Consider the following 27,537-nt stretch of genomic DNA (forward strand, 5'->3'; position numbering starts at 1 on the left):
CTAAGTTGCTCAACATGGTGTAGCATAAGTGTTTGAAAACAAGTGTGCTATTCTGCTCCAGCTGAAGTGAGCAGGGTTGGAAGAGGCTGTTCTACTCAGGGCCCTTTTGTGAGTGGTGATTACACAATTTAACCGTGTCCCCATCCATACTCTTTGTAAAGTGTGAATCAAATTTTCTGTCAGGGAATAGTATTTTCCACACCCATGTAGAGAATAATTTAAAATACCCCAGTGGCTTGCCAGTTTTTACAAATTCTGGCTCTATATGATGAGGGAACATGTAGTTTTTTTGCCTAAAGTCCTATGCCAATCTCCACACACCAGGAAGTGAAGCTCTGTGGGTGGTTGCTTCTTGGTAAAACTGATATCCATCACCTTGTATGCCCTTCAGCAGAGATGAATCCATGGCTAGAAAGTCTCCAGCTCCTGTGACATTCCTTCCCCAAACTTAGGCTGTCAGAAGAGGAATACGGTGCCCAACTTCTCTGATGGTGCTGCACCCCTTCAGTAGAACACCACTGAGCATGCCCACCATAAATGCACATTCATGTTTATATAACTTATGTACCCATGCTACTGTCCATGCCAGGTACATTATAAAACATACATAAAAGTGCCATTTTAAAAGAACACAAGAAAATTAGACAAAATTATAGATTTTCTTCCTGCACTAAAATGGATATCCATCCTCCACCTTGGAGTCCCCGATCTAACCCAATCCTCTCATTTTATAGATGAAGACACTCAGCTCAAAGAGGTAAAATTACTTCTACTGGGAGTCACCAAGTTCACCTAGAACCCACACATCTTGACCCTAGATCAGTACTCCTTGAAGGTTCTCCACTTTGGTCTGTGCTACCTCACCTCAGGACATTTGGAAGAACATAAGGTCTCTGGGTTTGTCATAATGCCTGGGTGTGGCACTGGCACACATGAGTGTGGGTCAGGGATGCTAAACACCTACAGTCCAGAGAACAGTCCTCCACACAAAGAATCCTCCAGTCCAAATTGCAATAGGGCCCTTGTTGGGAGCAACCCTCACAAGATGGACTTCCTTTTCCCAATAGAAACGTCATCAGTGACGAGTCTCTGTTATTCTCAATGCACCAGCTCTTGGATTCTTATAAGTCACATTTATTCCATTTCACTTTTCTCTACAACCTTCATCATAACAGTTGTCAGAAAGACTCATTGCTAGAGCCTTTGTAGAATTCCTACCTCTCTGCCAGGTTTTTTATTTATTTATTTATTTATTTTTGGCTGTGTTGGGTCTTCATTGCTGTGTGAGGGCTTTCTCTAGTTGTGGTGCGTGGGCTTCTCATTGCAGTGGCTTCTCTTGTTGCAGAGCACAGGCTCTAGGCATGCGGGTTTCAGTAGTTGTGGCACACGGGCTCAACAGTTGTGGCTCGTGGGCTCTAGAGCGCAGGCTCAGTAGTTGTGGCGCATGGGCTTAGTTGCTCCGCGGCATGTGGGATCCTCCTGGACCAGGGCGCAAACCCATGTCCCCTGCATTGGCAGGCAGACTCTCAACCACTGCGCCACCAGGGAAGTCCCTCTGCAAGGGTTCCTTAACCTTGGTACTATTGACATTTGGGGTTGGATAATTCTTTGTGTGGGGAGTTCTCCTGTGCATTTCAGATGTTTAGCAGCATCCCTGACCCCTATCCACCAGAATCCAGTAACATCTCCCCAGTATGACAACCAGAATATCTGCAGGCATTGCCAAAACCACCCACAGTTGAGAACCACTACTCTAGACCAAAACTGCAAATAAGAAATCTACATAGGCATAAGGAGATGAGATATCCCATCACCTCATCCCTAATTTTTTCTGTCGATATCAGTCTATGGCTTGGTGTGAAGTTAGGGTACACCATTCACAGAATGTAAGGATGATGTTTTGTACAGCTTGGTATCTCCAGTGTTAGTACAATGCCTGGCACGTAGCAGGTGCACCATAAGTATTTACTGAATGAAAGAAGCCTTCTTCAGAACAATCCGTACCTTAGTTAACTCAAGCCTTAATAAATGAGCCTAATTCCAGTAACAGAAGTCCCAAAGACCTTCTTGAGAAAATATCAGAAAGCACCTATTATGATAGCTTTGTAATATATAAAAGATCTGTGGTGTGGTTAATCATTCCATCTTTGAGCAACCCAACCAGAAAGTAACCATCAGATTATCATGCCAGTTGTTATCAGTGAAGTTTGGCATCCAATTGCCTTTCCTATTTTGTGGTAGCCTTAGTTTATCTTAACATCCCTCTGTATTATCTGGGAAAGCATTTGAATTGCCAATCTGAAAACAGGGCTTTGCAACATGCTTTGAATTAGAATAGAATTTCAAAGTTGGCCTACTTAAATTCATATCTAGCAAGCTATTTATGACTGCTAGGCAGGAATATTTTTTTTAAGAGCAAACTTTAGTAAGCTGCCCTGGGGAATTTTTTTTTTTCTTATCTTGGGATTCTACAATCCAGAAAACCTCAGTCTTCACTTTAAAAAGAAGAAAGGCCCCCTAGAAAATGGAAGCCTCAAAATACAGAAAGAAATACAACACTTATCCTGCTAGTCCGGGGAGGAAGGGGCTCCTACAGGCCCACACCAGGCTCCAGGTCTTGATGCAGCTTCATTGCCCAGTCCTATTTTCCACAGCTCTGGTCAAGCAGTCTCCTCATGGTGTCACCAATAAGCCATGAGTCATCTCAGTTACGGGCCTTTTGTCGTGTTGGCCCCCACCTGGAATGTCCTCCATTTCCCTCTCTCAAGGTAAACTCCATATACCCTTACCTTCCCTCATCCAGGAAGCCAACTCCAACACCTCCAGCACTCATAGATAGTCCTCTACTTGGAGTTGCTACCATACTTATAATCTGTACCACACATTTCCCCACTTAAGTAAATCCTATCTTAGAGGGTTCAGCTGTGGCTTCTTTTGGATTAAATTGATCTCCCCAACAAAACTAAATTCCCTGGGCATCTACGAAACCCACATCCCACCAGCATCTAGCTCAATCCCGGCCACATGGTGACTGCTCAATAAAAACTTGTTTACAGAGCTATTCCAGATTGTGCTAAATGTATGAATCTGCGCCCTGTTCTTTATGTACATTTCTTCTGGATTCCATGTAATTATGTAAATTTAAGGTCCACTGGGCCCAACTCTAACAAAACCCACAAAATGAATTCTCATTGGGATGGCTTTGGGCAGTGAGCTTTCCAGCACACTCCTAAGACAGAGTTTCCCTGAAGAGGTTTCATTCACACTCGGTGCAGAAAGAGACCTACCAAGCTTTGCCACAATCCTGCCAATCCCTTATTCTTCAAGGAAAGAGACATTGTGTCACTTAACTGTCAGCTCACAACACCAGGTGGAGGGATAAAAGGGTATGCTGCCTTGGTTAAAGTTAGCCCTTAAGAACAAAGGTCACACCAGATACACTGCTGGTAGGAATGTAAAATGGTGTAGTAACTTTGGAAAACAATTTGGCAATTTATTAAAAAGTTAAACATCACACCCATTAGGATGGCTCTAATAAAAAAAAAAGATTTTTTAACAGAAAATAACAACCTTTGGGGAGGATGTGGAGAAATTAAAACCTTGGTGCAGCACTATGGAAAATAGTATGGAGGTTCCTCAAAAAATTGAACATAGAAATACCATATGATCCAGCAAAACCATTTCTGGGTATTTACACAAAACAATTGAAGGCAGGGTCTCAAAGAGACATCTGTACACCCATGTTCATAGCAGCATCCACAACAGTCAAAAGTTGGAAGCAACCTAAGTATCCATCCATGGATGAATGGATAAACAAAATGAGTCATATACATACAACGGAATACTATTCAACCTTAAAAAGAAAGGAAATTCTGACACACAGTACAACATGGGTGAACCTTGAGGACATTATGCTAAGTGTAGTCAGTCAGTCACAAAAAGACAAATACTGTATGTTTCCACTTACATGGGTACCTAGAGTAGTCAAATTCATAGATACAGAAAGTAGAATGGTGGTTGTTGGGGGCTGAGGGGGAGGGAGAATGGGGAGTTGTTACTCAATGAGTATAGAGTTTTAGTTTTGCAAGAAGAAAAGAGTTCTGGGTATTGGTTGCACAACAATGTGGATGTATTTAACAGTACTGAACTGTACCCTTAATGGTTATTATGGTAAATTTTGTGTTCTGTGCATTTTACCATAATTAAAATTTTAAGAAAAATTTTTTACACTTAAACATAAATTTACCCAGCAATCCCACTCTCAGATATCTACCCAGGGGAAATGAAAGCATACATCCACAGAAAGATCCATATGTGAATGTCCGTAGCAACGTTATTCATAACAGCCAAAAACTGAAAACAACCCAAATATCCACCAATTGATAAATGGATAAATAAAATGTGGTATATCCATACAATGGAATATTATTGAATATAGAAAGAATTAAATACTGATATTCCCTACAACAGGATGAATATTAGAAACATTTTGCTAAGAAAAAGAAGTCAGACACAAAAGACCACATATTATATGATTCCATTTGCATGAAATGCCCGGAAGAGACAAACCCACAGAGACAAAGAATAGATTAATGGTTGCCTGAGACTGGGAGTAGGAACAAGGATTAACTGTAAACATACAGGAGCAATTTTATTGGGGTGACGAACAAGTTCTAAGGCTGGATTATGGTCATAGTTGCACAATTCTACAAATTTACCTTAAGTCATTGGACTGCATGCTTCTGTGCATGGTGTTGAGTTGAAAAAGAAAACAGACCTCAATAAAAAAATTAAGCATAAAAACAAATAATAAGGGTCACTGATCTGCTTTCTTCACGAACGGACTTCTCTCTCTTTTCTCCCCCCAGTGGCTGAATTTTAGGAGCTTCTTCTAATGGGCCTCTTCATTTCAGAACCATACTTCTTATTGATCACATCTTGGAAAGGAGGATGGATCATCAAATCTATTCATTCATTCCATAAGCAAATATTTACTGAGGCACTATACTGGGTACTTGGGGCAAAAAAGGGAACAAGGCAGATGTGATTCCTGCAGTCCCAGGGCTGAGAGTTACAGACACAAAAGCGGGCAAAATAAGACAGTGTGATATATTCTACAATAGGGGAACACAAAGGTGTGACAGGGAATACGGTGGGGCACCTCACCTTGATTTCGATATCAGGGGATCCTGAAGAAACTCTCAAGTGAGGTCTGAAAAGCAAGTATGGAAACAAAGATGAGCCAGGGAAGAGGAATAGTTTTCCATGCAGAGGGAACAGCAGGTGCAAAGGCCTAGAGGTCAGAGAAATGGAACATTTGGAGAAGTGATGCTACTCAGTCATAGTGTGAGAAGTGAAGAGCAGGAAAATAAATTTGGGGAAAGTAAACAGGGGCCAGATCATAAAGACCCTCACAGGTACGTTAAGGAGTTTGAGCTTTATCCTAAGTGGTACGGGGAGGCAATAAAATGTTTTCAGCAAGTGAATAATATCTCGCTGCAGATAAAATGTTGAGGAGTCAAAAGTAGAAGCAGGAAGTTCCTTTAGGAGGCTGCTATAGATTGATGCTGGGCTGGGCCTGAGAAGAGACAGAAGCTGCCATGACAAAAATATCTGCCTGCATGGGAGGTGGCTTATGAATGGACATGCGATCTGTCCACTCACGGGTAGGCTTCAGAATAACGTACAAGGTCCTCCTGCAGCTAACCATATTAAGGTACATATTCTAGCCCCTTCTCCTCCAGCTGTTTCCTTTGATTCAGACACTCCCCTTAGCCTGCCTAATCCCTATGCATTCTTGATTTCTCAGTTTAGAAGCCATTCCTCCAGAAAGCCATCTCTGACAACCCCTGACAGCCACATTCTAGGCTAGAAGCCTCTCCTATACGCTCCCTTTGAAACGTGCTTATTCTCTACACAGCATGTATTATATCCCTCTGCAATACAAATGCCCAAATATTGATCTGTTTTATCACTAAATGTGTGTTATCCAATAGAACTTTCTATGATAATGGCAATATTTTATATCTGTGCTGTCCAATATGGTAGCCATCAGCTACATGTAAGCACATATAGTAGCCATCAGCTACATGTAAGCTAGTGTGACTAAGGAACAGAATGTTTAATTTTACTTAATTTTATTAATTTACATTTAGATTTACATAGCCACATGTGGCTATCATATTGGAAAGCACAGCACGACACATTATAATCTGTAAACACAGGCACTGTATCTTTTCACTGCTGAAACTCTGGCATATATAAAAGCATGGGGTACATAATAGGAACTTGATAAATATACAAATATTTATATAATGAATAAGTAATACAGACAGGCTCAGACTGCCATAATTACATGCATTCATTCATTCAACAAACACTTATCAAGCACCTAGAAATTTCCCAGTACTGTTCTAGATACCAGCGTTACAGATCAAATACCCTGCTTTTGTGGCGCTTACACTTTAATGGGAAGACAGAAAATAAACATTAAGCAAAACAAAAATAAACAATTTCGGAGAGAGGTGTTATGAAAAATAAATAAATAAAGCAAAGTAAAGGGATAGAGAGTAATGGAGAGAGTATGTGCTGGTTTTAATGATACTTTATCTCACTAATAGTATTTGCCAGAGCCTCTGCTGCCCTAGCATTCTAGCACATATCAAACAAAACTCATGATGAAAGTTAATGGAACAAACTTTAACAGAAAGTAAGATAATTGCTCAGAAATAAATTCTGCTCTCTGATCATCTTGTCATAAAAGCTTTCAAGTATGCATTTTTGTGGAAAGAAGGCAGTGGCAAAATTGACCCATATTCTGTTTCAGAGCTATTAATGTGTCAAATGGTTAGCCCTAGCAGGCAGAGAATTTCTGCAAACTCTGGGGGAAACATCTTCTGAATTACCCAGTGTCACAACATGTGTCAGAACCAGCAGCCAATCAAAATCTCTACCTGAAGCATGTATCTTCTGTTTTGTAATTTAATTTACTCCACATTTACTGAGCATCTCCCTAAGTGTGAGGGACAGGAACCTACTAGTGCCTGCGCTCCAAGAGCTCCCACACCAGGAAGAACAAGAGAAACCACACATTAAAAAAAAAAAAAAAAAACTTGAGCAGAGCATGTTACACCATTTTCTTTCTTTTGGTTTTCATTTACCTTCTGAATGTTCTTTATCCTTAGTCATAAAATCTCCAAGAATGCTGTATCCTTTCCTAAAACCAAGATTATTTCATAATTCAGCATCTTGCATAAAATGAAATTTCCCTTAGCTACTGCAGCATGTAACACCATTGGGATTACAAATCATGTAGCTGGGAAACATGTCAGAATATAAAGTTCATTTCATATGCTGGGAAAAAGATTGTAAGGCTGGTCAACAGCATGTAACTTATGTTAATCACTTACCCAAGAGGAGATTCCCCAACAGGATCATCTGGACTTTAAAAATATTTGCCCACCTCTCCTGGTTGTGAAAACTAGGTGAAACAGGGCAGGACAGCACTCTGCAGTTTTAAAAGCCCTGTATAAATGGTCATTAGAAAAAAATGATGATTCTTGCTCTCATAGCACTAGTTGACTGGTACATAGGTAAGCCAATATTCAAACACGGAGAAGACATTAAAAACTTGGCCTCATGCAGATAGAGGCAAAACTTCACTGAGATGACCTCTAGCCTCCTTGTTGGAAGAGAGGATTAATATGCAAGCAAATAAATCTATGTGTAAACCCTCCCACCACACCTCTGAAATTCTCCAATTAGAACTGAGCTAAACTTCTGCATGCACAGTCACTGGTCATACGTTTGCCAGTGAAGCGACAGGAAAGACATGCATGTGTGTGTGTGCACATATAAATAAATATGTGCGCGTATATTATATATACACTCACTTTCAGGTGGGAAGGGAGTTCACTTCTTTTGTTAATTATGATGGCACACTTTTGTGGAGGTAGACACATCACTTACCATTTATGATGAAGAAAAAGTATGTTTGGAGTTCTCTGGTGGCACAGTGGTTAGGAATCTGCCTGCCAATGCAGGGGACATGGGTTCAATCCCTGGTCCAGGAAGATCCCACATGCTGCTGAGCAACTAAGCCCATGTGCCACAACTACTGAGCCTGCCCTCTAGAACCCACGAGCCACAACTACTGAGCCCGCCTGCCACAACTACTGAAGCCCGCGCACTTAGAGGCCACACTCCGCAACAAAAGAAGCCACTGCAATGAGAAGCCTGCACACCGCAACAAAGAGTAGCCCCCGCTTGCTGCAGCTAGAGAAAGCCTGTGCACCGCAACTAGAGAAAGCCTGTGCGCAACAATGAAGACCCAACGCAGACAAAATTAATTAATTTTAAAAATTAATTAAAAAAAGAAAAGAAAAAGTATGTTTGGTCTTATTACCACTCTATTAGGAAAAGATTCCTGGATTTTCCAATGCTCTACTTTCATCTTCCAAGCATCAAAAACCCTGAAGCTTCACTATAATGCCATTGCCTGGGTGTATACCATGGAATCATCTTTCTATGATTCAGTTTTGATGCACTGAATGTTCCCGTCATCAGCATCCATTTCCAATCCCTACTGAAAGCTCTAGACTCTGAAAACAGGTCTGTGTTACTACTTCAAAGTTTCCTCATGACACTGTGTTACTACAAAGTCATGTTCCAGCTCTCAATGTTTGTTTTCAAGTATAACAATACTTAGTTGGTATTTGCCTTTAAAAGAAAGATGAACTTAGCTGTTCTCAAAATCCTTTTCTTAAAACTGTTCTGCAATATAGGGATAGACACAGGAGAATTAAAAAATCAAAAATACGGTTCTAACGCAATTCTAAATCCAAATATATTTCTCATTTTGATGCTGCACTCCATGTTGTTTGGTGTGATGGTCCCATTGCAGCCTTCCTAATGTTTGAGAAAATCATGTCCACATAAATTCATTACATATGCTCAGAGAAGATTGTTTTTTTTAAAAAAAGCTTTTGACTTTTCCTTCTATTTAAATAGACAGATGCCAGGGCAGTTTTTCTTCCCTAGTTCTAAATTAATTCCATGCAAGGAGAAAATGTGGGTTGAACTGGCAAATGCATTGGACTTAGAGAGCCCCACCAGGGTTCTGAAGCAAGGCTAGAGAGAGCCAAGTTCAGCTGTCACATATAAGTTCACTGTGATGCATACCTGGTTGTTCTTTGTTTTTAGTCCTATCTCAGTATTTCTATGATTTCTAGTATACCCTCAGTCCAATGTGGTCGAGGACTTAGGTTTCAAAACTCTTTATATGTTCCTGCTAAGTTTATTCTTACTAAAGCTATGGATCTGTAAATATCCATTTTCTATCTGATGAGCAGGATGTGGGGGAGGGGGCTGTCACAACAAGAAGAGATGAAGCAGACAAAGAATGTCAGATGCATTGTATTAAAAATCAAAACTCCTCCTCTCTTGAATGGCAAATTGGAATCGATCTGATCCGCACAACAGCATAAGAGAATGGAGACCTCAGTACATTAAACAATGAACATTCAAAGGGGAACAGAGCCACACTCAGGGGACTGCTGTTGCCAGGAGGCATGGCGCTGGAAAATGTGCTACTAAAGCAAACAAAGGAGAGGGTGATGTTTCCCAAGTGTCCCCCAGTTTGCTTTTGTCAGGTGATCTCTACCACTCTCACAGAAGAATAAAGAGGGTCTGGAAATGGGAAGCAGGGCACTAGAGTGACTGGTTCATAAGCACAAAAGTGGTCAACCCAAAAAGCCAAAGAGAACTTTCATGCTTCAGAAAAATTGTGCAGGGAAACACACAAAGCATAGATGTGACTCATTCACTTGGCTCAGACCTGATACCTGTTTGTAAGCCATTAGCCATAAAAGCATTGTGATATTAAAAAAAATTACTTAGCCTTCTCCCCCATGACAACTGTCAATATAGGGCCTCTTACCCTAAACATGGACAGGCAAGTGTCTCCTTCCAAAAAGGAGGCAACATTGGCAGAAATTTCTAAGAGGGAAAAACTTCAAGGGTACGCACCCACATAACAGTGCTCAGCATGGACTGTCCTTGTGTCTGAAAGTAGCACCCTTCTCTAAAGAGACTAAGAAATGTCATTTGGTTCTAAGGCAGGCCACTTGCAGTATCCTCATCCCGTACAGTTCCTTCTTTAGAAGACATGCCTTGCTTATATGTTTTAAAGTGTTAAGCTCCAAAAAGGTAAAGCTAGTATAATCTAATTTACCTGTCATAGCCTGAGTCAGGGTCCTCCATCTGTGGTCTCTTAATAAGTAACTCTTCAGCAAAGAATCAAGAGCAAACCCCCCATTTTCTGGTCACTTTCAGTTGGCATCCCAAATCACAATTCAAACAAAATTAAAATAAACAAAAGGATTTCTGTGGAATTAAATTTTGCAGCAGCATGAAATAGTATTTTAATAAAACAACCAACAGACAATAATGGCCTCTCTAAAATTAAAGCAAGATGAGGACTTAGAAACATATGGGACTTATTTAGCATCTGTTATGAGACTGAAAAACTCATCAAAATGGACTTTTCCTTCTCCCTCTACTTCCATTAAGAGTTATTTAGATTCTGCTCTAGAAGAGATGGCATAATGTGCCTAAAGCAGAACTCTCTTGATTTTTGCGCTCGAGCCCGTTCCTACTCAGTCTTATCAATCTACCCCAGTTGCTCAAGCAGAAAAGCCACACATCATCCCTTATTTGTTGCTTCCATTTTACTACAATATCCTATCAATCAGCAAGTTCTGTTGATTATATTTCCCAAATCCATCTACTTCTTTCTCCCCGCCTCCATTACAACCACCATGGTCTAAACCAGAGCTGTATGATAGAACTTCCTGCAGTGATGGAGATGTTCTATATGTGTACTGTCTAATATGGCAGACACCAGCCACATGTTTCTATTGAGCACCTGAAATGTGGCTAGCGTAACTGGAAAAAAATGACTTTAGGTTAATAAATTTTGGGTGGGGAGGGGATACATTAATGTTTTTAATTGTCTTTCCATACCCTATTTCTTGAGATATGTTAGATTGGCTCTCTCCCCCTCTCTTGACCCTAGCCTCAAGTCATCTTGCTACTCTTCCTTCTTTCTCCTCTTATCCTTCTCTTACTCCACAAACTTCTGCTTATCTCTGGTGTTCTCATGCAGAAGATTTTAGCTAGTTCTTTTAACTGTTTTTTAAAAAACTGTAGTAAAATATACACATAAAATCTACCATTTTAATCATTTTAAGTGTACAGTTCAGAAGAGGTAAGTACATTCACATTGTTGTACAACCATCCTCCAGAAATCTTCATCTTGCAAAACTGAAATTATACCCATTAAACTACTACTCCCCTCTCCCAGCACCCAGCAACCACAATTCTACTTTCTGTCTCTATGAATTTGACTACTCTACGTACCTCATGTAAATGGAATCATATAGTATTTATCTTTTTGTGACTGGCATGTTTCAGTTAGCATAATGTCCTCCAGGCTCATCCATATTGTAGCATGTGTCAGATATGTTAATTAAGTTTGAATTAAATTTAAACTGCCACATATGGCTAGTGGCTACCATACTGGAGGCAAGTGTAAATCATCATCTTTCTCCTAGATTCCCACACTCACACTTTGCTCCCTAAAATTTATTCCCTACATATCAGTCAAATTGATCTTTTAAAAATACAAATCACAATGTACCAAATCAGTCCATGCCCCATCATCACCTTAAAACACTCCCCTGGGTTTATTTTTTTCATGGCACTCATAGATATCTGAAATAATCTTTATTAATTGCTTCTTTATTATCTGTTTCTTCCTCTAAAATATAAGGCCTATGAGAGCCGAAATTGGTCAGTATTGTATCCTTATTAACTCAAGCAGTGCCTGGCACATAAGTAGAGCTCAATAAGTAATTGCTAAAGTAATAAATCAATGAATTTGGAATAGACATTTTTTTAAATTTTAATTTTATCTTCTATGTTTTGCTTTACAGCAATCCTCCACTAATGGAGGTGATTAGTGAGTCCATCCATTAAAATAACAAGTGCTTTGAGCTTTTGCACCTAACATGCCAGCGGGCTGTCACTGTATATCCATGCCCTCTTACAGAGTCCCCTTGTGACCACTGGCACAAATCTGACAGAGAACTGACGAACATCAGGCACACAGGCTACAGACACTGGAATTAGGTCCTTGCACTATCTGAGCAGCTTAGGAGTACCAAGGTCTAAACCAGAGCTTCTAAAACAGTAGTATGTCCTTACTGGGTGACAGGTATAACAAGATGAGGGAACCTGAATACCCACAGCCCCCAGGCCTGTTGACTGCATCCTCTACAAATCTTATCCATTTAACTCTGTGTGCTGAACAAATATCACCATTTTCTACGTGCCTCAAGATACAAAACTTGTTGAGAAGCACTGCTAACCCACTGAACCCACCCTTTAATAAATGTGATCAAACCACAAACCCTCAAAATATCATTCAAATATTTAGAAATCAGTCACTTCTCTCATACCCATAGTGAACAGGGAGAAAGATGAAAATATACCAGTTACAAATTTGACTTTAGTTATGGCAATCACCATTCTAAGCATCTTTCAATGAAAAACACTAATATTTTTTTAAAACTCACAAATAACGCAGCTGAGCTAAGGGAAGGGAGAGGCCTTGGCTGGTACAGTCAGCATGTGCAGCAGACCCATAATGGGCAGAGCAGGGATAGGGGCTTGTCCCAGATGACTGTTAGGTTGAAGAGGCTGGACTCAGGAGATAGCCCATGTGGCCAGGAAATTGAGGAAATAAGTAAACAAGAATAACAGGAGCAGGGTTCTCACTGTTGCAGAAGGAGATACAAATGTGGAAAGGGATACAACTAGGATAAGCCTTGTGGTGTTAAACTAGAAATTAGAGGTATTGGTACGAACTCGAGCTTTTTAATATCTATAGTTAGATAGATATAGAAAGACATACAGATGTTTGTGTGTATATAGTATGTGTGTACATACCTATATATTTCCCAGTTCTTCCTACTAAGAGGGCCTAGAAGCTATGATACCTCAGTACCAATAAGCACATCTACCACCCAGAACCTTGGTTTCTAAAAATACCACTCTCCACCAAAAAGAACCAGGGCTCTTTAGAGAAGTGACTGATTCCAGGGCAGGGGCAAGAAAGTACTAGATAAGCCTAGAACATCTAATCATAGCAGAAAGTAAAAAATTGCTCAAGGAATGATAGAGACATTTCAAAAGGACTTGGGAGACAGTTTGAAAGGGCTCCCACTGGACAAATCTGGGACATATTGGGCATCAAAATAAATATTGATAGCAATGGTTTAAAACATGCTGAGAAAATTAAAATCCATGACATACTGTATAAATAAATAATTTTTTACTGTGGAATTAAATTAATAAATTTAGAAGTAATGATGAGGTTAGAAAATAATCTGTGTAACTAAAAGCAGAGGGTAAAAGTCTGATGAAGAATTGGATATTTAGATAATCTCAAAGTATTTCCATATCACAAACTTATAAGTCACTTATAAATTCCTGAAAACAAAATATTAATTAACTTTAGAGAGGAGAAACCTGGCACAACTCTCTTGACCAAGAGACAGAAGTTATCATCACCAGCACTGAACACGTTGATGCCCTGATATGATTCCTCAAGAGGAACACAGCATTGTATCTGAGGTCTTCAGACCCAAAGCACAACGCCTCATCGTGAGCAACATGGACAATGTAAGAGGCAGGTGTTCTTCAAAAATGTCAGCTTATCAAAGTTGAAAAAAAAAAAAAAAAGACTGAAAAAGACTAAGGAACTGTTCCTAACTAAAAGAGACCAAGAGACATGACGAAAACAATGTGTAACACTCTAAGTTGGATCCCAGAGCAAAAAGGAAAGGGAAAAATAAAAGGAGGATTTTGTCTTTTTTTTTCTTTTTTTCTCTTCTAGGAAATATACACTGAAATATTTCAAGATATTGGAACATGTCTACAACTTACTCTCAAATGATTCAGAAAAAAATACATATAGAGAGATATATGGATATATGTCAGGGCTTGACATTTTTGAAGAGCTGAGAAAGAATAATAAGGCAAAAATGAGGTAAAATGTTCAAATTTGGTGAATCTGGGTAAAGGGCATATGGGAATCTTTGTACCAGGCTTACAACTTTTTCTCGAAGTTTGACATTGTTTAAAAATGTTTAAGTTAACCAAAAATATACAGGTAATAAATAAATAATTTTTTATTTGGCATTTTCTTGGAACCCTCAAGCATGCACAAAATACATGTATAATACAGGGGCCATGAATTAGCTGGAAAAATTTTTTTCTCACATTTTCCTTAGATGAATGAGAACATAAAGATCAATTAGTGAGCTAAGAGGTTTTGAAAATTATCTAGATTTAATTCAGGCAAGTGACCTAATTTTTTTCCAAAACCTTCTTTTGATATCAAAGAATGTCTAAAGAAAGAACTACCAACACACAGAATGGAAAATCTAATACTTGACTTTGGCTAACATGTGATTATACCATGAGAGAAAGGGGCAAAGATAACATACGGAAATACCAAGAGGCAGAAACAGTTGAGAAAAGCACTGCATGTACTGACAATGCAAGAAAGAAGAGGCCAAGGCAAACCTGATGATAGGAATCAGACAGTCTGAAAAGGCAGTATCATCTGTCTTTAAGCAAGACGTCCCAGCGCTAGGAATCATCTCTAAGAGCTCTTGAAAGGGACCCCAGAGGCCACCTGGGCAAATTTCCCAATGTAAAGAGGACCCATACAGGTCTGGGAAGGTGTCCAGATCAGCGCCCTTGGACAGATCAGAAAGGGAAGGAGGAAGAAGCTACTTAGGCTCTTGGGATGATGGAGTTGGAGCTTTGCTACAGACCCAAAGGACCCTCGAGATGTCTGTATTTTAACATTCATGCCACTGGTGCCACCTCCAGACTCCTCTCCCTCCTTCCCTTCTCTCCACCCAGAGTCAGTGAGACCAGGTATGTGACACTGCTTTGAAAGCTCTAAGCTTTGTATAAACATAAACCATTATGGAGCACAACTTCTCTAGACACTGTAGCAAAGTGCACCTTCCTCTTTCTCTTCTCCTGTTGCAACTCCCAAGCAAAATATTATTCTATCTACCCAGCTTCTCTCACTATCCACTTATCTAAAATACAACCTCTCTGCATTGGATTCTGCATGACTCAATTCTTCCAGAAAGCCTTACACTGACTCACCTTACAACCTAGAAAATGGACACGCAGAAATGAGATGCTTAGAATGGGCCCAGCCTTGTGTTTAACCTTTTCATCCATGAGTCACTTAACACTCATCACTAACAACAAACATAAACAGACCCAGCCAAGACTTTACTTAACCCCACAGCATTGTAGCTCACCCAATGTTTCAAGTCACAATGCCACTATTTAGTGTCAAGTGCTTGCACAGATCACTAATTCAGTAGGCAAGTTTTTGGATGTAAGGGTCAAAGGACAGTGGTACTTTAAAAGAAAGAATAAAGGCATCACCTGAACCAAGTCTGGGCAGTACCAAGTCCAGGGGAATGTGTTATACTTTACAGGCTAAGCAATTTGAGTAAAAAAAGTGGTATATGTTTTGCATCTTAACACATTGGCTTAACAAAGTGCTCATGTTTTTTTTTTTTATTAATTTATTTATTTATGTCTGTGTTGGGTGTTCGTTTCTGTGCAAGGGCTTTCTCTAGTTGTAGCAAGCAGGAGCAACTCTTCATTGCGGTGTGCGGGCCTCTCACTATCGCGGCCTCCCTTGTTGCGGAGCACAGGCTGCAGGTGTGCAGGCTCAGTAATTGTGGCTCACGGGCCCAGTTGCTCCGCGGCATGTGGGATCCTCCCAGACCAGGGCTCGAACCCATGTCCCCTGCACTGGCGGGCAGATTCTCAACCACTGCGCCACCAGGGAAGCCCCTAAAGTGCTTATGTTTGAGATAAAAGGTGTCAAACTCATTTTGCTGTCAGTAAGATGAAAAAGATGCAGCATGCCATTTCTTGAGCCAACATGTTCATTCACAGGGTTATACCAAGCAGAAGGGGAATAACAGATTATGGCTCCGCTCTGTTCATCTCAGTAGCCTTCAGGTTAACTCCTTTAACTGCTCTTCCTTACAGAATGAGAGAAAAAAATACTTTTTAGGTAGGCTGGGGTTTTTTAAGGAAAGAGAAAGATTACTTTTAAAGTACTTACATCTCCCACACCTACACTCCACAAGAGGAATTCTTTTTAGATTTGTGAAATTGCTTTGAGATAATCTGGCCCTGATTTTTAATTTTACAAATTAGTAAAGAAAAAGACAGATGGGGAAAGGATGTTAACATCTGCACTGCCTCTTCTTCCCCTCCACTCCAGCACATTCCCACATATCTTAGAGTTGGACTGCAAATATTCAAGTCTCAATCCTTTGTACTTTGTGACTTTGGTCAAGTCAAGTCATTTAACCTCGTGGATGAGACAGACATGACGTCTTCTCACAACCACTGCTTCCAATGTTTACATTCTATGATTCACTACTCCTAGGTTAAAAGTTCATTAAGTGTGCCTCTCTCAAAGACACACATTGCCTCACAAATTGACCATAAAAAGTCAAATTTCCCTAAAATCCCTCAAACACACTGACTGATCCTTTTGGAGACCCACTCTCATTTTCTCTAGAACCTAGGCCCCCTTGTTTATTCTCACAGCTGATCTCATGGTTCCTTGATAAAAGAAGTTTGTTTTACTCAGCCTCTAAACCACCACAGGAACCTCTTGAACAATTGCTGCCTACATTAGAAGCCACCTTCCATGAATGTGAGCAAATAAGTTCACTACAGAAGCCAACCTAAAATTCCCTTAGGCTTTTAGCCAATATTTTAAAACTCCATCTATGTTTCAAAATTACGGTTTGGGTTTTTTTCTTTAATTGGCTTAAAATATTGATGTCTACATTTTCTAGTTATGTCTTTGATGATACTGTTAGGTTTATGAGGAGGGGCATTTTCTAGTTATGTCTTTGATGACAGTGTTAAGTTTATGAGGAGGGGCAATGCAGGCAGTATAATTACAAATTTTGGAAATTTTGCATTTTGAGACCTGTTCTCTATAAATTTCGGATCCAGTTTTGCAGGCTTATCAGTAACTTCTACAATGAAAACAAAACAAACAAGATACGAAGATGCCATCATAGTCAACGGCTTCTATACTCTACAACGAACAGCCAGAAAAAACCCACCACAGTAAACTGCTAAACTCACAATTAGAAACATGTTGAAAGTGCCAAATGGTATTTATATCGAGACAAGGAAAGTTCCCGCAATCACACAGGTTGGGCTCAGAGGAAACTATCTTCACTGAAGCCCCTTGCGCTCTGATATAAACCCACCACCTAACCCTGAGCCTTCACTCAACTCCTGTAGGCCTCAATTCCCTAATCCACAAGACATAAGGAGGGACCAAGGTGATCTCAGAGATTATTTCTAGTCCTAACATACTTTCAATCATGATTATAGCCAAGCAACTAAAAAACTTGCTAACAGTGAATTTGTCAGTTTTTCATTTGGCAATCATACCGATAACGTCAAAAAATGTATGACTACTTATCATCAAGATGTCCTGCGGGATGCTGTTCATCATATACTGTCCTCTTTTATGACTCCCTGGGAAAATCTTTTGTCTTGTGTCTCATTATTAGGAATAGCCAGCCCTCCTTCACTACAGAACCTTAAGGGCACTATGATTCACATAGCTGATTATGTTTCTCTCCTTGCACTGGCTGCAGGAAAACTGAGAACCCAATCTTTGACTCACCTCTAACAAATGGTGTAGGGCCCTATGAGATGCATTGGGTGGGGGGGTCCTAACTTAACCCTTTGTTTCATCCCACTTTCCCTTCTCCCCACTTCCTCACTTACCTTTTTTCATCTTTTTCTATTGTTTATATCTTTGAAAACTAGTTTTAACCTTTTTTGACACAAAGGAGATATTTCAAGCTATTTTCATTTACTGACATCAATGCTAAACAGCAAAATCGTTCTTTTAGTGACTTGCATTTTTCAAACACTGTCGCAATACCAACACATAAGAGCATCCAAGCACCCATTTAATGTTCTCTTATACATAATTCTATGCCAAGATTTAGATCACAATTGTCACTTTGAGTATCATTATCATTACTACAATACTTATCAGCCCTTACATTTACAAAGATCTTCATAGTATTTTTCTAGTGAGCCTTCACATTTGTTATCTCATTTGATTTTCTCAACAATCATATGAAATAGTTGCAGCAGTTATTAATATGATTATCTTCATGCTTACAGATGAGGAAAACAGGCTTGGAGAGGTTAAACAGCTTGCCCACACTGACAAAGTTAATAAGACAAGACCACACGCTTTTTTCCCAAGTCTAGTATTTTTCCCCATAACTACAAATTTTCGTCTCTTATATAGTTTACTCTTTGAAATTTTCTCCTAGGATCCATGACTCAGATGTTTTATTTAGTTGGTTTTCTAAGTAGTATCAGACTGCTAGTCAAAATCATGTCAATTACTCTTTGGTAATGGAACCTCAGCATGATGAGAACTAGACAGCCAAGACGCTGGAAAATTTTGTAACCATTAGAAAATGCATGAGTAATTTATTTCCTCCATTGGAATTCAGTGATGGCATTAAGAAAACTCATTCCTGCAACTTAACAAGGAACATAAATGCTTTAATGTGGTCTGCTAGTAGTCACACAGAGTAAAACTGCCTTTTGAGTCACTAGAACTAGTAAAAACCATTTAGTAGTAGAAGATGAAATTTAGACAAGGCAGGCTGAAGAGAAGATCTAACTAACTGTTTCTTGATGATGAGCTCACTAGTGAGCTCAACCACATCTAAGAGAAAGAATCACGAAGTTCAAATCATATTCATTTCCAAGTCATTGACATTGCTAATGTGTGAGAGGATGAAATGTTGACAACTTGAACTCCTGAGACCCTGAATAAACCAGAGTCTATTCATTCTACAAGTCATGAATTTGGAAAGTAAGGGAACACTGCACAGGAAATTTTTCTGAGTTTTAATTTCTTCAGATAAAATAAGGAACAGGAAGGTCAAACAACACTTTCTAACAACATTCTATGATTGCATGAATACTTATTAGCGCCACCTACTTGAAATATTATCATTTCAACAACTGGCCAGAATTTTAAAATATATTTATATAATGTGTGGGTAATGGGTAATGTTCCAGCACATTTAAATCATTATTCAGGAATTTGACTATTTTTCTTTAATCAACTTCAAACATTACTGGTTTGAATTACTAGATCCTGCCCACGAGACAATGTATTCGTATGTATCTTCTCTCAGCAGACTGTGCATTGGATGCTCAAGTTAATTCTGCTTTCCAATATCTTGACAGTAAGGATGAACAGCAGTAAGCTGGTCTCTTACTTAGCTAATTAACTTTTTATATACATATAGCCTGTATTCTCCTCAACTAATCTATAAAACTCTATGAAGATAGGACCATATATGTCTGTTGAACACCTGTATGCTCAGTGCTTGACACACAGTCATTAGAATACATATATATGGCAAAAAAATGAAAAAAAAATTATCAACAAAGACAAGTTGCAAAACTGAAACAGAGAAATACTGGCTCTTCCCTAGAGAAGGTTAAAGGGTGCTATGCCTAGGCTCAAACCCTGTATAACGACCCGTCTATGCCTAAGGGAGAGTGAATGGTAAGAAAGAGCCAAGCAAGGATAAGAAAACTGCATGGCTTCCTGCTTCTTACTGAAGTAGAACTTTATAGCATTGCCTCAAAGTATGGAGATAACAAGGTATGAAGCGAAGAGCCAAGTCTCCTTCTGGCTACTCCTTATCTATGTTACCTTAGGCAAGTTACTTAACTTTCCTGAACCTTGATTTCCTCCACTGCAAAATGGGGCAGGGGTAACAGTATTTATGGCATAGAGTTGTTGATGAGGACTAAAAAGACAATGGGTGTAAAATGTCTAGCTTATAGCATGACCTCAATAAGCAGTGGCTAGTATTATTAATTAATTAGTTTGAAGTAAATTTCTAGACTATCACTCCACCAGGTTTTTATTTTTTTTTAATTTATTATTATTTTTTTTTTTTGCGGTACGCGGGCCTCTCACTGCTGTGGCCTCTCCCGTTGCGAAGCACAGGCTCCGGACGCGCAGGCTCAGTGGCCATGGCTCACGGGCCCAGCCGCTCCGCGGCATGTGGGATCTTCCCGGACCGGGGCACGAACCCGTGTCCCCTGCATCGGCAGGCGGACTCTCAACCACTGCGCCACCAGGGAAGCCCTCCACCAGGTTTTTAAAAGAATAAGAATCTCTGAGAGGGGCCCAGTTAATCATATATACATATTCATATGTGTGTATATATATATATATATATATATATATATATATATGAGAAATCCAGTCAGAATAATCATTAGGAGCATCCTTGGAAAAAAAAAAAAGCAGAAGTCCTAGCACACAAGGAAGAAGCCTACTGTTGGGAGAGGTCTGCAGAAAGATAATAGGCAGTTGCGTCCCTTCGCTTTGCTGACAGAGTGTGCAGAAGGAGACAGCTCTGCAGCAGCTGGAACCTCACCAAGCACCCTTGTTTTTCTCTTTCTCTCTCTCTTGGGTATTCCTCTCTAAGGCAGGTGACCTTTCATGATCCCAGAAAGACAGGTCTGAGCTTGCAGACTCCCAAAGATGGCTCTGGGTCATGTTATGTTACACACACAAAAAAAAAGTAGATTAAGTCCACATAATGATGGTCTGTCTGGAATGGAAAGTTGAGAAGAAGCTACTGAAGGTTTTCAAGCAAAAACTGTAGAAAAGGCAGTGACTCCAGGACTATATTGGCCTCTTTGGTACAGACCCTTGTCCTAATAAAATGGCAAAATACGGGGCTGATAAATCAGAAGCTTTGAGCACAAAGAACAGTCATTCTGAATGTGTGATCTGGTATTTCTGTGTAACTGACTATTTACTGACAGAGTGACTTGAATAAGTCACTGAAGTACCTGAAAAATACCTGAAAAAGCCTAAGAGTAAAGTACTGAATTACAGAACACAAAGGAAGATTTAGGAACTCTGGAAAATACAAGGTCTTGACTTAAAGATACACAGCAGACCTATCTGGGACTTCTACAAGATCAAAAAGTTTCTATAAAGACAGAAACCCACAAATATCATCATGGGAGGAAACCAAAGCATGATAGCAGGTGAAGACCAAGGAGTTCTGAACTCCCTTCAGAAAGGAAAAAAGAAGCAAGGCTGACTCAACTGAAAGCCAACACTGTTGAGGGTCGTAGAATCTCCCTTCATCTGCTCCTTTCCAAAGGTTGCCCATGGACCCAAGGGATGTGGGCAAAAAGGTGATGACATCAAAATGTGTGTGTTCACACCTGTATTGAATCACACAGTTTGTTGGAATCAGTGCATGTTTAACTTTGAAAAGTTGAGGACCTTGTTGAGGACCCCTCTATTGATTTTCAATCCTCAGGTCAGGAGGATTTTTCTCCCTATACTTTAAAAGGACATAAGCAGGGTGGGGCAGGAGAATTACAGAATTATAAACTGACCAAAGCCTTAGACTGCCAGGAAACAGAAATAAAGGCTATCTTTTGAAATACAAAAGGGCAAATTAGAAACTGGTGGACAGAACTCTAAGGTGGCAATAGAAAGAAAAGGGAATAATGATGAATTTAGTTTCTGTGTGTGTGTGCGCTTTCATTTTACTTTTTTTAACATCTTTATTGGAGTATAATTGCTTTACAATGGTGTGTTAGTTTCTGCTGTATAACAAAGTGAAGCAGCTATACGTGTACATATATCCCCATATCCCCTTCCTCTTGTGCCTCCCTCCCACCCTCCCTATCCCACCCCCGCTAGGTGGTCACAAAGCACGGAGCTGTTCTCCCTGTGCTATGCAGCTGCTTCCCACTAGCTATCTATTTTACATTTGGTAGTGTATATATGTAAATACTACTCTCTCACTTTGTCCCAGCTTACACTTCCCCCTCCCCATGTCCTCAAATCCATTCTCTACACCTGCATCTTTATTCCTGTACTGCCCCTAGGTTCATCAGAACCATTTTTTCCTTTTTTCTTAGATTCCATATATATGTGTTAGCATACAGTATTTGTTTTTCTCTTTCTGACTTACTTCACTCTGTATGACAGACTCTAGGTCTATCCAACTCATTACAAATAACTCAATTTCATTTCTTTTTATGGCTGAGTAATATTCCATTGTATATATGAGCCACATCTTCTTTATCCATTCATCTGTTGATGGACACTTAGGTTGCTTCCATTTCCTGGCTATTATAAATAGTGCTGCAAGAAACATTGTGGTACATGACTCTTTTTGAATTATGGTTTTCTCAGGGTACATGCCGAGTAGTGGGATTGCTGGGTGGTATGGTAGTTCAATTTTTAGTTTTTTAAGGAACCTCTGTACTGTTCTCCAGAGTGGCTGTATCAATTTACATTCCCACCAACAGTGCAAAAGGGTTCCCTTTTCTCCACACCCTCTCCAGCATTTATTGTTTCTAGATTTTTTGATGATGGCCATTCTGACTGGTGTGAGGTGATACACCTCATGGTAGTTTTGATTTGCATTTCTTTAATGATTAGTGATGTTGAGCATTCTTTCATGCGTTTGTTGGCAATCAGTATATCTTCTTTGGAGGAAAGTCTATTTAGGTCTTCTGCCCATTTTTGGATTGGGTTGTTTGTTTTTTTGATATTGAGCCGCATGAGCTGCTTGTATATTTAGGAGATTAATCCTTTGTCAGTTGCTTCATTTGCAAATATTTTCTCCCATTCGGAGGGTTGTCTTTTTGTCTCCTTTATGGTTTCCTTTCCTGTGCAAAAGCTTTTAAGTTTCATTTGTTTATTTTTGTTTTTATTTCCATTTCTCTAGGAGGTGGGTCAAAAGGATCTTGCTATGACTTATGTCACAGAGTGTTCTGCCTATGTTTTCCTCTAAGAGTTTTATAGTGTCTGGCTTTACATTTAAGTCTTTAATCCATTTTGAGTTTATGTTTGTGCATGGTGTTAGGAAGTGTTCTAATTTCATTCTTTTACCTGTAGCTGTCCAGTTTTCCTAGCACCAATTATTGAAGAGGCTGTCTTTACTCCATTGTATATTCTTGCCTCTTTTATCAAAGGTAAGGTGACCATATGTGCGTGGGTTTATCTCTGGGCTTTCTATCCTATTCCATTGATCTATATTTCTGTTTTTGTGCCAGTACCATACTGTCTTGATTACTTTATTTATTGTAGTATAGTCTGAAGTCAGGGAGCCTGATTCCTCCAGCTCCATTTTTCTTTCTCAAGATTGCTTTGGTTATTGGGGGTCTTTTGTGTTTCCATACAAATTGTGAAATTTTTTGTTCTAGTTCTGTGAAAAATGCCATGGGTAGTTTGATCGGGATTGTACTGAATCTGTAGATTGCTTTCAGTAGTGTTGTAAGTTTCACAATGTTGATTCTTCCAGTACAAGAACATGGTATATCTGTCCATGTGTTTATATCATCTTTAATTTCTTTCATCAGTGTCTTATAGTTTTCTGCATACAGGTCTTTTGTCTCCTTAGTTTGGTTTATTCCTAGATATTTTATTTTTTTTGGTGCAATGGTAAATGGGAGTATTTCCTTAATTCTCTTTCAGATTTTTTGTCGTTACTGTGTAGGAATGCCAGAGATTTCTGTGCATTAATTTTGTATCCTGCTACTTTACCAAATTCATCAATTACCTCTAGCAGTTTTCTGGTAGCATCTTTAGGATACTCTATGTATAGTATCATGTCACCTGCAAACAGTGACAGTTCTGCTTCTTCTTTGCTGATTTGGATTCCTTTTATTTCTTTTTCTTCTCTGATTGTGTGACTAAAACTTCCAAAACTATGTTGAATAGTGGTAACAGTGGGCAACCTTGTCATCTTCCTGATTTTAGAGGAAATGGCTTCACTTTTTCACCACTGAGGACAATGTTGGCCGTGGGTTTATCATATATAGCTTTTATTACGTTGAGGTAGGTTCCCTCTTTGCCTACCTTCTGGAGAGTTTTTATCATAAAGGGTGTTGAATTTGGTTGAAAGCTTTTTCTGCATCTACTGAAATTATCATATGGTTTTCATCCTTCAATTTGTTAATAAGGTGTATCACATTGATTGATTTGCATATATTGAAGATTCTTGGCACTGCTAGGATAAAGCCCACTTGATCATGGTGTATGATCTTTTTTTTTTGCGATATGCGGCCCTCTCACTGTTGTGGCCTCTCCCATTGTGGAGCACAGGCTCCGGACGTGCAGGCTCAGGGGCCATGGCTCATGGGCTCAGCCGCTCTGCGGCATGTGGGATCTTCCCAGACCAGGGCATGAACCCATGTCCCCTGCATCGGCAGGCAGACTCTCAACCACTGCACCACCAAGGAAGCCCTGTATGATCCTTTTAATGTGCTGTTGGATTCTGTTTGCTAGTATTTTGTTGAGGATTTTTCCATATATGTTCATCAGTGATATTGGCCTGTAGTTTTCTTTTTTTGTGACATCTTTGTGTGGTTTTGGTATCAGGGTGATGGTGGCCTCGTAGAATGAGCTTGGGAGTGTTCCTCCCTCTGCTAAATTCTGGAAGAGTTTGAGAAAGATAGGTGTTAGCTCTTCTCTAAATGTTTGATAGAATTCACCTGTGAAGCCATCTGGTACCTGGGCTTTTGACTGTTGGAAGATTTTCTTTTCACAGTTTCAATTTCAGTGCTTGTGATTGGTCTGTTCAAATCTTCTATTTCTTCTTGGTTCAGTCTTGGAAGGTTGTACTTTTCTAAGCATTTGTCCATTTCTTCCAGGTTGTCCATTTTATTGGCATATAGTTGACTGTAGTACTCTCTCATGATCCTTTGTATTTCTGCAGTGTCAGTTGTTACTTCTCCTTTTTCATTTCTAATTCTGCTGATTTGAGCCTTCTCCCTTTTTTTCTTGATGAGTCTGGCTAATGGTGTATCAATTTTGTTTACCTTCTCAAAGAACCTGCTTTTAGTTTTATTGATCTTTGTTATCATTTCCTTCATTTCTTTTTCATTTATTTCTGATCTGATCTTTATGATTTCTTTCCTTCTGCTAACTTTGGGGGGTTTTTTGCTCTTCTTTCTTTAATTAATTTAGGTGTAAGGGTAGGTTGTTTATTTGAGATTTTTCTTGTTTCTTGAAGTAGGACTGTATTGCTATAAACTTCCCTCTTAGAACTGCTTTTGCTGCACCTCATAGGTTTTGGGTCGTCGTGTTTTCATTGTCATTTGTTTCTAGGTCTTTTTTATTTCCTCTTTGATTTACTCAGTGACTGTTGGTTATTTAGTAGTGTACTGTTTAGTGTCCATGTGTCTGTATTTTTTATTTTTTTTTTCCTGTAACTGATATCTAGTCTCACAGCGCTGTGGTCGGAAAAGATACTTGATATGATTTCAATTTGCTTAAATTTACCAAGGCTTGATTTGTGACCCAAGATATGATCTATCCTGGAGAATGTTCCATGAGCACTTGAGAAGTAGTGTATTCTGTTGTTTTTGGATAGAATGTTCTATAAATATCAATTAAGTCCATCTGGTCTAATGCGTCATTTAAAGCTTGTGTTTTCTTATTTATTTTCATTTTAGATGATCTGTCCATTGGTGAAAGTGGGGTATTAAAGCCCCCTACTATGATTGTGTTACTGTCAATTTCCCCTTCTATGGCTGTTAGCATTTGCCTTATGTATTGAGGTGCTCCTATGTTCGGTGCATAATCATTTACAATTGTTATATCTTCTTGCACTGATCCTTTGATCATCATGTAGTGTCATTCTTTGTCTCCTGTAATAGTGTTGATTTTAAAGTCTATTTTGTCTGGTATGAGCATTGCTACTCCAGGTTTCTTCTGATTTCCATTTGCATGGAATATCTTTTTCCATATCCTCACTTTCAGTCTGTATGTGTCCCTAGGTCTGAAGTGGGTCTCTTGTAGACAGCATATATATGGGTCTTGTTTTTGTATCCATTCAGCCAGTCTATGTCTTTTGGTTGGATCATTTATTTAATCCATTTACCTTTAAAGTAATTATTGATATGTATGTTCCTATTACCGTTTTCTTAATTGTTTGGGGTTTGTTTTTGTAGGTCTTTTCCTTCTCTTGTATTTCCTGCCTAGAGAAGTTCCTTTACCATTTCTTGTAGAGCTGGTTTGGTGGTGCTGAATTCTCTTAATTTTTGCTTGTCTGTAAAGGTTTTAATTTTTCTGTCGAATCTGAATAAGATCCTTGCTGTGTAGAGTAATCTTGGTTGTAGGTTTTTCCCTTCCATCACTTTAAATATCTTCTACTACTCCTTTCTGGCTTGCAGAGTTTCTGCTGAAAGATCAGCTGTTAACCTTATGGAGTTGTCCTTGTATGTTATTTGTTCCTTTTCCCTTGTTGCTTTTAATATTTTTTCTTTTTATTTAATTTTTGATAGTTTGATTAATATGTGTCTTGGCATGTTTCTCCTTGGATTTATCCTGTTTGGGACTCTCTGCGCTCCCTGGAGTTGATTGACTATTTCCTTTCCCATGATAGGGAAGTTTTCAACTATAATCTCTTCAAAGATTTTCTCAGACCCTTTCTTTTACTCTTCTTCTGGGACCTCTATAATTCGAATGTTGGTGTGTTTAATGTTGTCCCAGTGGTCTCTGAGACTGTCCTCAATTCTTTTCATTCTTTTTTCTTTATTCTGCTCTGTGGCAGTTATTTCCACTATTTTATCTTCCAGGTCACTTATCCGTTCTTCTGCCTCAGTTATTCTGCTAAATCCTTCTAGAGAATTTTTAATTTCATTTATTGTGTTGTTCATCATTGTTTGTTTGCTCTTTACTTCTTATAGGTCCTTGTTAAACGTTTCTTATATTTTCTCCATTCTATATCCAAGATTTTGAATCATCTTTATTATCATTATTCTGAATTCTTTTTCAGATAGACTGCCTATTTCCTCTTCATCTGTTTGGTCTGGTGGGTTTTTACCTTGCTCCTTCATCTGCTGCACATTTCTCTGTCTCCTCATTTTGTTTAACTTGCTCTGTCTTGGGTCTCCTTTTCGCAGGCTGCAGGTTCATATTTCCCATTGTTTTTGGTGTCTGCGCCAGTGAGGGAGGTTGGTTCAGTGGCTTGTGTAGGCTTGCTGGTGGAGTGGACTGATGCCTGTGTTCCAGTGGGTAGGGCTGGATCTTGTTCTTCTGGTTGGCAGGGCCATGTCCGGTGGTGTGTTTTGGGGTGTCTGTGAACATAGTAATGTCTTTAGGCAGCTTCTCTGCTAATGGGTGGGGTTGTGTTCCTGTCTTGCTAGTTGTTTGGCATGAGGCGTCCAGGACTGGAGCTTGCAGGCCGTTGGGTGGAGCTGGTATTGGAGACCTCTGGGAGGGCTCTCGTGGGACCAGGAGGTCTCTGGTGGTCCAATGTCCTGGTCTCGGCTCTCCCACCTTGG

The 27,537-nt window shown here is 39.4% G+C and overlaps 1 protein-coding gene across 9 annotated transcripts in view; it reads right to left on the reverse strand.

The window, feature by feature from the left end:
• GLIS3 (GLIS family zinc finger 3) overlaps window positions 1–27,537 on the reverse strand; it is a 506,390-nt gene that overhangs the window by 401,946 nt on the left and 76,907 nt on the right. The window contains exon 2 of one of the 9 annotated variants that reach the window (XM_067744280.1): window positions 5,167–5,212. The exons of the other annotated variants lie outside the window; for them this stretch is intronic. The gene's annotated coding sequence lies outside the window, so the exon portion shown is untranslated. The remainder of the gene's footprint in view (window positions 1–5,166; window positions 5,213–27,537) is intronic. 9 annotated transcript variants of the gene reach the window in all.

This window comes from Pseudorca crassidens, chromosome 7, assembly GCF_039906515.1.
Source record: "Pseudorca crassidens isolate mPseCra1 chromosome 7, mPseCra1.hap1, whole genome shotgun sequence".
In the NCBI taxonomy this organism is placed as follows: Eukaryota; Metazoa; Chordata; class Mammalia; order Artiodactyla; family Delphinidae; genus Pseudorca; species Pseudorca crassidens.